Source organism: Melospiza melodia, chromosome 14, assembly GCF_035770615.1.
Source record: "Melospiza melodia melodia isolate bMelMel2 chromosome 14, bMelMel2.pri, whole genome shotgun sequence".
NCBI classification, from domain to species: Eukaryota; Metazoa; Chordata; class Aves; order Passeriformes; family Passerellidae; genus Melospiza; species Melospiza melodia.
Window position 1 is genome coordinate 2184570 of NC_086207.1, and position 12255 is coordinate 2196824.

Here is a 12255-nt window from a genome sequence, read left to right on the forward strand (position 1 = left end):
AATTGGTCAATCTATCAAAACACCATCACCAGTGTCCAATTAAGAAACTATCTTTTGGTAAACAATCTCCATAACACATTCCGCATGTGTACAACAACAGGTGCGGCAAGTGGAGATAAAAATTGTTTATCATACTTTTTTCTGAGCTTTCTCACAGCCTTCCCCAGAAAAATCCTGAGAAAGTCTATGACTCTCTCTGTTCAGAGGATATGTGAATACCACATTTATGTGCTCCAAAGGCTTTGCACTGGCACCCAGCTCTCTCCCTTCTGAATGTTCCGGTGCTTAAAACTCTTAGTGTGCAGTATCAGTCTCTCAAATTCTTCAGAACAAAGACCTCAGTTAATCTCAGTTATCTTTTCCCGGATTGGTTTTTCCATGCCCGTTTTGCCCTGCAGCACCCACACTGCTCACAGGGAGAGCCAAGCCATCCTCACAGGTCAGAGGTGGGAGGCTCTCTGGTCTGGCCTATCTGGGATCCTTTTGTGAGTTTTCTTGCTGTTTTCTCTCTCTGATAAACATAGGTTAGTACACAGTAATGTGGTTTCACCATGAGAAAAGCAATGGCTTCTATCTCTTGAATTCTATTCAAAAACACTGAATAATGACTGAAGTGGATTTCCTATCCCTTGCTGAAACCCTTTGCCAACTATGTTAGTAGTGACAAGCACCATGTTCCATCTGTCAGCACTGTTGCCCAAGTTGGCAGGACATGCTTCTGATCACAACTGGTCCAGGAGAATGTCCTCCCTCTGCCCCCCAGCACAGGGCATGGTGTCCAGGATATCTGATATATAATAATTTGCTATTCTGCAAAGATAGCTTTAGACATATTCTCTTCATGGTCTTTAATTTCTTCACATTTGTTCTCCTTGAAAGAACAGCAATGTTATTTAGCTGCTGTTCTCTGTTTATAAGGTACTGCTATGTTATTAGGTCAGGGAATTCAATCAGGAACAGAAAAATTAAATTAGAACAAATGAAAAGTGTACTTTGGAGGAGAGAAGTTCTAACTGCAAGGAGATGTCAGAACATACAGAACAGCTTAACACTTAGGTGTGAGATAAGGCCTAAGTGTCTGATTTTATCAGCATGTCTGCAGAGCACACAGAGGTTATTGAGGTGGATGCAGGCACACTTGTTAGCATGACTCCAGCAGGAGCAGACAGAAGGGGAGCGTTTTGCAAGGTTTTGCAGTCGTGACACCATTGCTGTTACCCTCCTCTGTGCTGCTAAACAAAAGCCAGGGCAGGAGTGGCTCCTCTGACAGTGAACACTTTCTCCTGCTATGCTGCCATCCCTGCAGTGCCCTCCATCCACCTCCTACTCTTCTCCTCCTGAACCAGAATGTTTACTGCACGTGTGCCAAGGGGACCCTGCCAGCCACGCTGCTGTGAGGCCTGGATTCGGTCTTACGAGGTTGTGGCCAGTGAAAACACAGTGCCACTGTGTCTCTCTGACCTGGCTGGGCCTTCTCTGTTCTTTGTTGTTCCCCAGGCATGTGATCTTTGCGACACTAAGTTGTTGGATTGAGAGCCTCATGGGGGTCTGGTTTGGCTAGCTCTGGAGCCCAGCTTCACCAACAAGGACAAAAGCAAAAGACTAGAGGCACTCTTTCTTCTTGGGACTACAAGTCCTACAGTTTATTGTGGAACCACTCCAAGGATGCCTGGGAAGGAGCTGTTCAGGAAAAGAAAGAGGCTGGGATGGAGCCGTCCAGGAGAAGAAAGAGTTTCACATGGCAGGAGATTTTAAACCTGGGGGAAGGGGGGGCGGAGGGAAGGGACTACAGCCAGTGGGATACAACTGATGGGAGAGGTGACGGGAGGAACCAGCCCGGAGCAACACCACCATCAAGGGCTTTGGAGGAGAGGGGAGAATGGAACAAACCGTGTGATACAAACAAACCACTTAGTGCAATGTAAAACTACTAAGTGCAAAATTCCAATCACCTGGTGCAAAATAATAACTAAATAAACTACTTAGTGCAAAAAAACACCTTGTGACACCAGTGGAGAATGTGTCATCAGAGAAGCAGCAATCCCTACATTGTGTGAGTTTAACAACCCTCTGCTCCCTTTCTCTTCTAACTGTTCCTGTTATTACAAACCAAAAAGGGAAATTTATACATCAGGCGAAGAGCATTGACTGCTCTATCTCTGTACTTTGGGTCTGGACTGTGGAACCACAGAAGCTCCCTATCCCTCATTTAACAATGGGCAGTGGTTTCTGGAAGGACTAGACCTCCCTGTCCAGTCTGAGCTCTGTTGAACATTTATCACTAACCTCTAATGGCCCTACACCCGGCACAGCCGCTTGGATGTTATTTTTATGTTGGTTGCTGCACTGCTGTTGGGGTTTCAATATTAAGACCAGAGGCTGAGAAGGAAAGAGCAATCAGTCCTGCTGGCACATGTTCCCTGAATGACATGCTGAAGTGATGAATTTAAGCTTTTGACATGTTCTGCAATGTAATAATAATAGCAGTGATTACTTCAGATGACAGCAAATTACATTGGACAGGGTCCCCCAATGCTTACTCCCTGCTACTGAATTAGTTTTGGTGGTAATATTTCACTTGATTGAAAAGTAGCGATTAAAACCTGTACGGTGTCCCATATTTTCAACCTCTTCCAAGAAACAGAAAATCAAGCTTGGGCTGAAAGTGGGACATTGACATTCAGGTCTGTGTGATGACTGCCTTGGGAAGAACTGGTGAAGTTGCACTGGTTAGGAGTTGCAACCTCAGCTAATTGTGTGGAAATCAGAGGCAGGGAGAAATCACAATTTTTCTTTCAACTTAAAGACCAAAGCCTTATTTGTAAATGTGTATTCCAACAGTGCTCAACTGCAGGAGATCAGCAAAAAGGTGATTTAATAAAATTTCTTTCCATAAAATTTCATATATCGTACTTGATAGTGGGGTAGAGCTTGAGGTTTTCTTGAGGGTTTTTTTCCTTGCTTGGCTTGGCAGGGAGAAGCAAGGGAGAGCATTTTGTTTTCTGAAGTTGATTCAGTGCAAGCTTTAGTTGATCAAAAAGCCCAAGTTGCAAGAAAGTCCTCATCCTCAAAAGCTAGGCTGATGAAAGGCATATAATGAGGACTTCAAAGTGCTTAATGAGAAGCCACAGGCAAAAAGAAAACTTAAAGAATGTTCTTCTGCGCTGGGTCAGCTGTCATGTGATATTTGTGCCATGCCATGATGCAATGTCAGAACCGGGCTGAATGCAATCCCTTGGGCTTTGGTGTATGGAAGAACTGCTCTGTATGGCTGGGAAGACATTCCCTTGCAGACACTGTCTTGAGTTAAACTGTCCCTCCTAAATCTATTGGGAACTAGTGTTTCATGGAACCGGTGTGAAGGTGTCCAAAGCAGTTGTAAGAAGGCAGGGATGGCAGAACACTGTGCTTGAGCAACGGAACATTAACTTTCTTTATGTTAGCAGCTGTGGCAGCAGTTTCCATGTTTGTGTGACTATTTGGCTTCAGAATTCAGAGCTCATTTTGTTATGCTTGCATTTCTCCCATGGTCTGTGTGTTGTGTCCTGTTTAGGTTTCCCTATGATCTGCTCGTGTGAAGGTGGGCTGAGTTGGGTCAATTGCAGGGCCCACGAGTGAGATCAGTGCTGCTTCCCTAAAAAAGTTTCAGCTGTTTTTTCTTGACTGCTGCTGCTGGGTTGAAAGTGGTGAATCCCCTCATGCCAGTTACCATTAATCCCAGAGAAACAACCATTTCCCAGAGTACCCATTAATTTGATGAAAATTTGATTTCAAGACTTGTTCTCACAACATGACCAGGGATGATTAACGGGTGTTGGCACAGGGCTTGCACCACTTATTTGACTCTTATGAGTCCTTGCAGCAGGAAGAGATGAGTGCAGTGGCACAGAGTCCTTAGTTTTTTTGAGATGTTGACCTAAGTGAAAACTTTCATACCTTTTTTGCCTTCTTTGTTTTTTGGGGGTTTTCTGTGGTGTTTTTTGTTTGTTTGTTTGTTTGTGTTTTTGTTTGTTTGGTTGTTGTTGTTGTTTTGGGGGTTTTGCTTTGTTTGTTTGTTTGTTTTGCTGATGCTTTCTTTTGACAAAGAAAGCAGTAGCAACGAGGACCCTGCAAGTCCTTAGAGCCCCAGTTGATTATTGTTTGAATGTGGAGAAGTTAGCATTGTTTTACCCAAGAAAGGCATCACACACTACTGGAACAAAACTGAGGCCAGCAACTTGTACATAAATTACACATTATTTCTGTGGGCCTAATCGCCACACATGCACTGGCCATTCTCCTTACTTGAGACACATAAATTGCAGAGAAGCGTCCAGGTGAAACCATGTATTAAGTTTCCTTGTGTTTTCTGCCCCAAAATCTGCTTCTGTTAAAGGTTTGCTTAAGTACTGAAAGTACAGATATTAGTAAGAAACACACCTTTGAATTATTATTGGGCTTTGGAGGGATTTTATCATTGCCCTCAGTTAACACACGATTACTACAAATTGTGGTGGTTCAGTACACACTCCCACAGTGTCAGAGGACCAATCGTGAGTCACTCTGGTGCCCATGGCTTGCCATGGAACTGCAGTCACTGCTGTCATGGCTAATGCAGAAACAGGATTCTGCAAGTTTCTTGTACTTCCTATGTGACTGATAATGTAGGCAAGAGATGGGGATGCTATAAAGCCAGAGTTTTGTGAATGTTTATTTGCTTTACATGAGCTAGTCACAGACCTTGTAATGGTGTCTGAGGGGTGGCAGATGCATTTATAGATCGGGAGGATGTTGCTATCTAAAACAACCAATGAAGATCATGAGGGAAAAGGAGAAGTCCAGAACTGAGCACACCAAACTTGTGTGCTTGGTCAGTGCCAGCAGCTGAGAAGGGAAACCCAAGGCTGGAGTTAAATATCAAGCTGAATTAGGATTTTGTGTTGTATTTGCACTCATTTGTTCCTTCTTCTAATAGAATCACTAAAACAATCTTTACCTGAAATATTAAGCCCTAAATATTTCCTGCCACTGTAAATTTGCTGTCACTTTTGAATTGATTAGGCACATTTTGGAAATCAAGCCACATTCTTAATAGGGGAGAGGTGCATATTTCCAATATTTATCATACTGTATTAGGTGTTTAATTAAAAATAGGTTCCCAGAGGATTAACCAGCTTTTGCCATGTTGATGGCAAAAGAATATCCATTAGCAATTTTTTGCAGGTAATTATAACGCAGAACTGGATGGCTTGAGGCTAATATTTTATGATAGCTCTAGTGGGAATGAAGAGAAATATAATCACTCTTCTTGCTAAGGGGAAAAGACAAATTAAACAAGTACATCTGTTTGCTTCTGCAAGTTTGCTAGCTTGGTAAATTAGGACAGAATTTGTGTGCATGTGACCCAAATTACTGGGCTGAGCTCTGTGTCAGGGAGTGTGGAGTTGGCTGGCGGCTCTCGCTGCATGCACTCCTACAGACACTGGCTCTCCTGTGCTCCTTGGGGAGCTGGGGGACTTGATTTCCATCATCTGGTCGTCCATTAGATTTAGCCAGACCAGCAGGATGAGATGTTGCCCTGCTTGTGAGACATACAGCATGGCTGGCAAAGCAGTGTCTTCCTCTCCTTAGGTAACATGCTGCCTATCCAGGTGTGATTTTCAAGAAACGATTTTACCCAATACAGCCAGCAACCACTGATTGCTTTGATATCCCTGTGTCTGAGCAACCTTGTCAATGTTGGTTGATCTTGTGGCGGCTGGTTTGAGAGGAGAAACAACGCCTTGATAGATGGGTGGGCATGGAGCACACTTGCTTCAGACAGCCCCAGCCCAGACCTGGTCCCACCAAGCTGCTCCTGTATGAAATCTGCTTCCATGGTAGGTCTTTTGGACAGATTGGCACACATACCACGTTGTTGCTGCAAAAGCTGCAGATGAATAGGTTTTACTGGATCAGATTGTGAGAAACGATCTCTCACTTTTAAATTTCATATATTTATTAAACCTTAATAAATACAACAAATGGCTGAATAAGGAGAAAGAGTAGCCCTGGGAGCACGGAACTAAACCACCAAAGCTCACCCACAAAATGGCTGCTCCACCATTTATACTGGAGGTGGTGCATCAGGTAACTCTAACCCCTCCCAAAGTCTGTCAGTCAGCTCCTTCTGTGCTGCCCTTTGGTGGAGATCCCTTTCTTGCAGCTTCATTGCAGGGCAGGCATTGCCCTCCTGGTAACAAGCCTGCCCTCCCCACAAGTGCCCCGGCTACCAAGGGTATCCAGTGACAACAGTGCAAGGAGAAGGGAAATAGGGCTATGGGGAGAGCATATCACAGGAACATAACTATACATCTGTAAACCTTCTCTGAACATACACATAATATTCATCCCTAAACTGTGAGAGCTAACCATTGCATTACCCATCCATAACAAGGTCCTCAATCTTCTAAGTCCTGCAGCAATCCTTTGCTGTGGCTAATGCCTGATGTCTCATGTGAGAGCAGAGGTACCTGCTCCAGCTGGAAATATTCTGTATGTTATCTGTTTGCAAATCCAAGAACTAAGTCTGATGACTCTCTGGGAGCAGATTTGTGAGAGACATTCATGAATGTGGATCTATCTAATCACTCAGTGAGTCCATGGAAATGGGAGACCTTAAGGTGGGAGAACTTGACCCTGTACTGACAGGTATTTTATTAGGTGTCATATTCAGGGGAGATGGAGACACAACCTGACACTCCAAGGTTCATGCAGCAGAGAGAGCTTTTAATGCCTTACACAGCTTTTATATACCTGATTCAAAATAATCCACACTCAGACCTGATTAGCTCTGATTGGTTACCTCCCAATTCACGGACCAATAGCTGCCTGGTTACATTTTCATCAGGGATTGGGTCTCTGTAGCCAAACCCCTCCTTCTTTCAGGCTTCACATGTAAGCTGTTTCACTGTCATAATTAGGGGCTGAATTAACAATATATACATATTTTTTAAATTGTTAATATTTGGTACTGACTGCAGTGGTAGCTGTCTCTGCTCTCATCATGCCCTGTGTAGGGGGGTATGTTTACACAAGAGCATGTCTTTACTAGAGCTACCAAATCCAGGGCAAGGTGGCTGAAGTCACTCATGAACACTGGCTGGGGAGTTTAGAGATGCCCTGAAACACTTGGCTCAGCATTTTATAGGCATTAGGCTGAATGAGTTGATATGAGGAGAAGGAGAAAACAGATGGGAGAAAGCATTTATGAAGCAGCTGCCCGGTAACCAATAATTTGGTACATTTCCTTCAGTTATTTTCATTAAGCCACAACGTGTGGTTGTCTCATTTTATGTGAGATGCATTGAATGTTCAAAAGACTCAGCCATAATTACACAAACACTGAAAGAGCAGAGGCATGTGCTATGTCAGGAATAGTTCTCTCTCTTTGTGTTGTGGAGTACAACAGCCTGATGCAGCATCCTTCCTCTATAGCCATCTCTTCTCTTTGAATTCTTCTCTGCAATTAACAGGGAAATGTGAGGATGATTTACAATGTGAGTTGTTTAAATCTGAGGGCTCTGTATGGAAGATTTGATTTCAGATTTGGACACATACGTGGCAGCTTAGTATGGTAATGCAGAATTTATCAATTAAACTTGCTTGATTGTCTGTAATCTCTGTTCCAGGAGAGAATTTAATCTTTCATTCTGATGACAGTCAGATATGTCACATCTTCCTTGCACTATTCTGAGACCTTTACACCTCAGAAATATAAGGCTGAATTTTTCTAAGAATTCAGAATATAACTTATTTTCCTGACTGTGTTGCGCAGTTTGTTAATGATGACGAATGTTTATGATATTATATTAATGGTTCATTACCTATGAATGTTTATGATTTTATGTTAATGGTTCATTACCTGTGTACAGTAGTCCATTACTACCATCTTGCCTGCCCACCTCAAGTTCCTCACCAAAATGCAAGCTGGCTTTGCCAGGACTCTGCTGTGAGATTTGTAGGGAGAGGCCATGCCATGTGAAGCATGTCTCTCCTGGAGCAGGAAGATGACCACAGCTTTGCTATGCTTGCCTGGCCCAGGAGCAGAGTGGGAGATGCTGTGAAGCTCTGCTTCTCATTCCTGGTCCTCTAAATCCACCTGCAGAGGATTTGATTTACACCGGTCTCAGGCAGTAGATGTGAACACAGTTCCCAGTGTGTTGCATATAAGCAGTTTCCTTAGTGACTGTGTGCATTGAAGGGATGAGGTGCTGGATGAGGAGAAGTGCCTTGAATACACTATTATATGGGCTAGGAATTCTACTGGATTTCAGATGTAAAGGACTTTTCTATGACAAGACTTAATACATAATCTTCTGTATATTGCCATGGTGAGCAAGCCTTTGTTAGGTCTGCAGTTCCCATGAGGTAAGTTAAGGCCTCAGATACCAGGTCTGCCTGTAGGAATCTTGCATCGTTTTTAACCTTGGGTGAAGAGAAACCTGGAAACCTTGAATTTGTGTAACTTTTGCCCACTTGTTCTTTGGGCAGAATTTCCAGAGAGTTTCATTCCTTCTGTGATTTTGGATTTTGGAGTCAAGGGCAGAAATACTGGACTGTTGGCAATTAGACATTCATTCGGAAGAGCACAGTCCCACGGATCTGGGACAATTTCCACCATTTCAGTGGTACTCAAAGGAACTCCTTAAGCCACTAGCACAGTGAACTCAAAATGGATTTAAATTTTATTTCTGAAAACCTTAAAAATACTGATGTCAGAAAATAGTAACTTTCTAGCGAGCTTCAATTGGGGTAATATGCAGATATGGTAATGTGGAGATGTGCAGAAAGTCCCTTTACCAGTATCCACTCCATGAGGGTGTCTGAGACTTTGGGGATGTGGCAGCCAAGACTCACCTTTGTGTTGCACCCAGAGAAACGAGGATGTCCCCAGACCCTGAGAGAGCTCTGCTCTCCAGTGAGCAACACAGTGGTGGCTCTTTCCTCTCTTACCTCTCGGGTTGTCCTCAGACACGAAGTGTTTCAGCTCCTTTGTCCGTGCCAACAGCCCAGCCAGCCCTGCTGGCTCCCTGTGCTTTCCTCCCTCGAGCTGGAGGCTGGGCCTGCTCCATTCTGGCACTGGGTGCCGTGGGAGGTGTGCGTGTGCAAAGCCTCTGGCTCCTGCGGAATGCAATTACATTGATCAGGAAGAAGCAGAGCTGTGTGCTTTGAGTTTAACTTTTCATGCCAGAATTGTTACCTGCCAAATCCATTAACTCTACAGTGCAGCTCAGGGTGCTTTAAAGATTTAAATAAAATTGACTGAAACCCAAAACTTAAGTACAGATGAGTGTTATTTACCTCCAGTTCTCCCTATAATTCTTATTTCGGAGCTAAAGCAGCAGCAGTAATTTTCTCCACCTTCTAGGGATACTAGTCTTCCATGTTAAAATTTAGATCAGTTGTTTGTCTGCATTGCCCTGAAGAAAAGCAGGATCCACCTGGACACAGGTGAGGCCAGCATCAAGGAGGAGTTGAGGGCAGCAGGAGCTGGCACTGAGGAGAGGTGGGATTGCAGTTTCTGTGATGGCCACACCAGCCTGTGGCAGGTCAAAAAGCTGCATGGGCTGTCCCTGCAGGGGCTCGTGTGAACAGAGCTTTGCTTTCAGCCACAACATTGTACTGAGTGTTACACAGAGTCTCTAATGGCTTCTGAGAATGGAGGTCTTCCTCCACAGAGGTATTTATACAGCAAGTTCCTCCTCTGGCTATTACTCATACCTATTTTTAATGGCACCTATATGAGTTTTAACTTTCCTCAAGGAGTGCTCTTTTGTTTTCCTCAGCAGAAGATTACATTGGTTGTTCTGAGCCTGGAACCTGCAGCTGTTCTTATGGTGCAGGAGTGATCGGGAGGAAATCGGGCCCATTTCCCTTTTTTTTCCCTCATCCTTTGTAATATCCAAAGAATGAAAAGGTGGATTTTTCCAAGGGAGGGCATACAGCCAAAGAACAGGCTAAGCCTCAGTAGACTGATGTTGCCCATCCTGCTTGTTTTGCTGCAGGAAAACTGTAGCTGAGCAGCACCACATGGGCACTGGTGGCACTGGCAATGGAGTGTAAAAATCAGTTCTTCCCCTTTTTCAGTGGTGTCATACATAGATCTGATGGACCTCAGGCAGAGTGCAGTCATGTCTACCACTGGCAGCCTGATCTTTCCCAGGAAATTTAAAGATGTCTGAGCCAGTGACAGGGTGCCCGCATAGCGAGGAGTTTTTCTGTCCCCTTGTGCCTGCTGTGCTTTGGGCTCATGTTACCAGAAAATTACTGATTGTGCAGAATATGGAGCAATGGATGCATAACTAGATTAACAGAGACAACACACTGTGCAAGCAATTCTTCCCATCTCTGGAGACAGAAATAAGCAAATGTTAACACACGACAAGATATTGCAGCTACAAAACTAGTGCTGGACTTACCATGACTCCTTATATGTTTTCTGCTCTGATTACAAGTACTTCTCAATGCTTATCTTTACTGTATACATGGGCCAGAATATGTACAATTTGTTTCAATCGCTGTATTTTGTAAGGTTAGAAGGCAAAAAATCAGAAATTAAATTTGAGGAGACTATAAAATTTAAGCCACTTAGGGACAGATTTTAATGGCTGTAATTTCTGATTATAGTCCTCTGTCATTGTTGCATTCAGCAGAAACTAAGTGCTCCCTGCATTGAAGTTTGAGGGCCTAAAGTGCTAGAGTTGCTCTTTAACTATTAATTAAAGTGTTCTGTTAAGATGGTGAAATCATAATAGATATTCTGCAGTTGGTATAATTAATTATCTGATTTATCTAAGTCAGAAATTGTGGCTTTGTGAGAGTAAAAAAAATTATTACTAGCTTATTGTTATGTCTCTACATCACAGCCTTATTACTTGGATACAGAAGGTTATTATGAAATCTATTTATCTGTAGCCTAGTTACATGCCTGAAATATTAGTGCCAGGCACTGCATTTCAATAATTAAAGGTAGATTTTTTTAAAAACTAAGGACATACACAGTCAATACTGACCCTAGTTTAAATCTTTATTTTTAAAAATATATATATGCTAATGTCAAGCAAACTAGTTTTCTTTTAGCTTTGTAATTTTTTAGATCCTTTTTTACTCTATCAAGTTATGCTAGTCCTCAGCTAATTGGTACTAATGTGTGCCTGAATAGATAGAGAGGAAAAATATTGGTTGTCCTTTCTTGAAAGGGCTGGTCTTCTTTTTCGTATTTTGAACAATACTTATTGATGCCATTCAAAGGCACTCCTTGCTGAAGGATGAGAAGTTTCCAATAGCCAGCAATGATTCAGCACCACATTTGTGTATAACAAGAGAATCATCATAAATACAGTAGCCAACAGCTAAGCATGTCTGTAGTGTCATGTTTTTGTGGAATAAAATAAGGAATGGTTCATGTATGAGACATCAGCATAGCCATGCTAGAGGCATTTTGGGGAAACTGCAGTCCCAAACTGCCATTTAAGAGCAAAGTGGTTTCTGTGAAAAGAATTAAGTGTTATAAGCATTAAGAAAGTTAGTGTTATGACAATCAAACTGATCAAAGGAAAAAGAAACTATTAACAGGAACATCTCTGAGTTTTACTGAATTTGTTTATCCATTCTGGCAAATGCCCATTTGCCACCTGGTTTATCTGTTCAGGAAGGTGCTTGGAGAAGAGATGCAGTACATTTCTGCCCCAAACAGCTTCACACTCTGTTCAGAGGGCCCATGCACAGATCTTGGGACTTGCAGGCAGCATCAGGACAAGAAATCTGTGTAGCCTCCTTTTAAATACATTTCTCCACTGAGATTTTAGAAGAAGGAGCATGAATTTTAGCAGAAACTGTAAAAAAGCATCCCGCAGGCAGGGAATTCTTTACTCCCACTGTGTTAGCTATTTCTGTGCTACACTGAGCAGAGATTTGAAATGTAATGTTGGTCTTTTAATAGAAAACTAACTGCAAGCAAGAAAGTGGCAGTCGCCGTATCAAGGGCTTACATGCCACATTGGCCCTAATCTGTAAAAAAATGAATCCGTAGTAGCTTGGTGGACACAAAGATCCTGCTCCTCTTGGTCCAGCTGCGGTAGCTCTTGGGGCTGAGCGCAGTGTCATCCTATTTGTCCTGGGAACTTTTTATACAGAAAGCAGCAAATGCAGCTCCAGGATATTCTGTGGTACATGCAGAATGCACCTGTACATCCTCGTCTCGTCCTTTCTGTTTCTGCCTGGGGGAATGCCTGT

The 12255-nt window shown here is 43.0% G+C and overlaps 1 protein-coding gene across 11 annotated transcripts in view; it reads left to right on the forward strand.

Moving 5' to 3' along the window:
* KCNIP1 (potassium voltage-gated channel interacting protein 1) overlaps nt 1-12255 on the forward strand; it is a 275906-nt gene that overhangs the window by 127948 nt on the left and 135703 nt on the right. The gene's annotated exons all lie outside the window — the stretch shown is intronic.